Genomic DNA, 3,949 nt, shown 5'->3' on the forward strand with positions numbered 1-3,949 from the left:
GCGCAGAGACGCAAAACAGCGCTGTGTTTGGAATGTTTTCTGTTGGCGAAATAACGCAAAAACAGCCAATATGGTGTCTAAAACGTAAGTCTCTTGATATTAGCTTATTGTTTATTGAACTGTTGTATAAAATCAATATCACATTTGTAACCATGCTGATTTAAAAAAAAAAACAGCACTCTTCGTGTGATATAAACTATATGAATTGATATAAATATATACATTTTCCAACCCCCTTATCTTGAATTATGTGATAATTCGTAACGCATATTAACAGACTGAATCATGCAATGAAAGAATGCACTCTAAATGCGCACAGTACAAAGTTAGTCTAACCAGACTACATCACGTCGCGTAGGCCATAGACATAATAAATACCTAGACGCCTCATTGGCCGCTCGACCGCACGTCAACATCGCCGCCATATTGGTGTGGGCAACTCTCATATCAGGACAGGCGAAAACATACCTGACTCGTCGGCAGCTTGGGAATCTACAAACCGTCGCACAATAATAAAAACAGATCTCAGGGTATTATCTTTCACAGGTAAGACTGAACAGTTGTTTCTGTATGTTTTTGGTCATTTTTAGCTTTATTTCGACAGCTTAATTAGCCACCAGTGTCAGACTATTAATAGCTAGTAAGCTGTGAAAGCTGAGACTTTATATGAAATCAAAGTTTAAATGAATTCTTAAGTTTTAACTTTATATTGTAGTTTATATCATAAAGTGTTATGAGCACAATATTTACAGTTATCACTTTGACAAGACAATGGATTAGGGATGGAGCTAAATCATCTCTCTTTAATTTCACTAACGTTACTTATTTACAAAGAGTAAGTTTATCATCACTTGATTATAAGGATTTCATAGCTTATCATAAATCTGTGGACTTATTATATATTTTTTCCCCCTTTTTAGCCAGTTGCAAACAGTACAACGCAAGCCTTAAGGAAAGCTGAAGAAAGCCTGTTCTGTGCATTAGTTCTCTGAGAGTAGGCTATACTTCCACAGCCTAATGTTACTTGTACTACATATACTTTTTATTATTACATATCACTTTTACTGTGCACTGTATCAGTGCATAATAATTTACCGCTGTAACTGTAAGTTTTACTGGATCCATAAAGGATTATCAGTTGCATTTGTTATTGTTTGTTGTGGAGATTATCTGTATAGAGTGCTATCAAAATAAAAAGCTGACTACCAAGAGTGTCACTTTTTGATTTGTATTCGCTGGTTTTATTCAATTTTCTCAATGATGGTAAATTATTAGTGCTTAAAGATGTATTATTTAGATTTTCTTCCAGTATTTCAAAGGGAATGAGCTGTGTTCTGACCTGAACCACAAGAAAAGCTCAAATGTTGGGGTTGAAGACAGAGAAAGCAATGAAACAACTTAATTTCATTTAATGTACATTCAAATGACAAAACATGTATATGTCACAGTTATACTACATTAACATTAAAATTGTAAATTGAAAAAAATCAATCAAATCAACAAGTGAGACAAGTGTGAGTTTGCACAATTTCTTACGAAAATTAATAATTTTCCAAACCTAACTAAATAACTGGAGGCAGAGTTATTTTTAACTCCATGTAGATCACAAACCTCTGAAATCGGTTGAGAAATGTAAACGTTATCGTGTTTTTATCCAGAAAAAACCGCAGCTCCTCCGTTTACCTCCGTTATTTTTAAGGCAGTCTTGCCCTCACAAACATGGCGGACGCGTTGACGTATCGCAGCAATGGCTCAAAGCGCCCAATGAGGCGTCTAGGTATTTATTATGTCTATGGCGTAGGCCTATGCGTGTGGTTTTTGCAAAATACTCGATAATGTCATGATGTCTCACGAGTTCAGTATTTGCGCTAAACCTGCGCAGATTTGGCCTGCATGAACTTCCCAAAGAAATTAATGAGTGAACATAACTTATGAAAAGTAACCCGCCAAACTGGCTAGTGATTTGATAGCGTTACCTGCCACAGCTGATTTTTACCCGCATTTGGTGGGTTGGCGGGTGTTAATTTCAAACCCTGTATATATATATATATATATATATATAAGTTATGCCATTTTACAAACATATATAATGTTTGTAAAATGGTACAGCTTTTTAAGTATCTGAAAGTACACTCTTAATATCAGTCAGTCAAGCAATATAATATGATAATCAAGTATTATTTAATAATAGAAGTTTAGTAATTAGAATTAAAACTTGGTAACCATGAACTTAGGACTGGTGCTGGTGCTTTTTTTTGGTCATTCAGTGTTCCTGTAAAAATAAAAAGACCATTAATACTGATAAGATGATATTATTATACGAATTCTACTAATAAGAACAATATAAAAACGCACTAAGGATTAATGAGTTACTGGATTCATGAATATTAATCAGGTTGTGTGCGTTTGCTCGAACTGATTCGCTGAAATCAAAACAGGGACGATAATAGGCGAGCGCCAGCCAATGAGTTTGTTGTTTGCGCATTAGTTCCGCCTACTACAGGAAAACCCGGCAGTTCTTAAAAGCTGAAGAATTCCAAAGGAACTCTGTTATTTTTTACAGGAAAATACAACAAAGTATATCGTTTACATGTAGCGCATCAATTCTGCATGTTATGCAAGACTCTCGCTCTTTGCCCGTGTGAGAGAAAGCGACGGCGAGTCGTGCACCTTCACACTAGAGTTTACATTACGCCAAACACACACACACAGGTGCGCTGCGCATCCATTCAAATGAACTGAAAAATATCACAGATCGCTTGATGGAGAGTGAAACTCTGAAGCGCTCAGTCAGAGTGTTCTGTGAGTGAAAATATATCTGTGCTAATCATATACTCAGCCTCCAACTCACACACTGGCGAGTAAAATCTGAGAATGTATTAGCCATTGGCTGATATTAGACATCATTTAGTCACCCAGAGTGAAGATTTAGTCGCATATGCGAGTGATTTACTCGCACTGTAGAGGGTTGCTCAGGTGTGACATTCTACTAGCACGTGAAAACACTTCTCGTGTCTCATGAAATCATTCCTGTGTGCTTGTATTAATGTAAAGCTGTTTGAAGGTTATATCAGGCTACGCTGTTTTTGCTTGACAGACCAGAAAGCTCACTGCAAGGCCATATGGCTCATATGCTGCTGCTTTTTTCTAATTTCTTTTTGGCACTTTTACTGTTATGGATACTAGAGAGAAATAGGCATCCCAAGGGCCGTGGGCCAGTGGACAGATGCCACCTCTTTGATATTATGGTGCCTACATACAGACTCAAACTCACATCGCCCACTAGAGCACAATGGTTTGGCAGAACATGTCAGCAAAATCAACTCTCTTTCATTTACTATGTTAAATTATGTTTGCATTTTAATATTTCTGGATTCAATTTTGATAGGCTAATTCAATTTTAATTTTAAAAGCATGTAAACATAGAAATCATAAAATGTTAGCAATTTATTTGATCTTTTACAATGTAATCAAATGAAAAAAGCCTTAAATAGTAATAAATAGTAATACATGTCTGTCATAATTTATTTCAAGTATTTATTTTGGCAGTGTGTAGTGAAAACTTTATTTAAAGGGGATGTCAAATGCTATTTCATACATTCTGAGTTATTTACACTGTTCAAGAGTTAGATTCTCATGCAAAAAGTTTAAAAAAAATTAGTTGGATGTATGATGGGGTATTTCTAAAGATTTTTTTGGGGCATTTTGCCTTTATTTAGATAGGACAATGTAATGACAGGAAGCGAAGTGGGAGAGAGAGTGGGGGCAGAATCAGGAAAGGTCCACAAGCCGGGATTCGAACTCGGGCCATCAGTAGCACAACGACGCTTTATGTTGGCGCGCTAGCTTTCACAAGCTTTCTATATTCCATTTCTATTCTATCTCCTTGTTTTCTTTGTATGTGCATGTGTGTGTGTGTGTGTGTGTGTGTATATATACAGTGGGTACG

General features: G+C 36.2%; 1 protein-coding gene across 2 annotated transcripts in view; it reads left to right on the top strand.

The window, feature by feature from the left end:
- The window catches only part of hecw1b (HECT, C2 and WW domain containing E3 ubiquitin protein ligase 1b), a 38,306-nt gene that overhangs the window by 2,975 nt on the left and 31,382 nt on the right, over positions 1–3,949 (top strand). The window lies entirely within an intron of this gene.

This window comes from Sinocyclocheilus grahami, unplaced genomic scaffold, assembly GCF_001515645.1.
Source record: "Sinocyclocheilus grahami isolate Dianchi unplaced genomic scaffold, SAMN03320097.WGS_v1.1 scaffold280.1, whole genome shotgun sequence".
NCBI classification, from domain to species: Eukaryota; Metazoa; Chordata; class Actinopteri; order Cypriniformes; family Cyprinidae; genus Sinocyclocheilus; species Sinocyclocheilus grahami.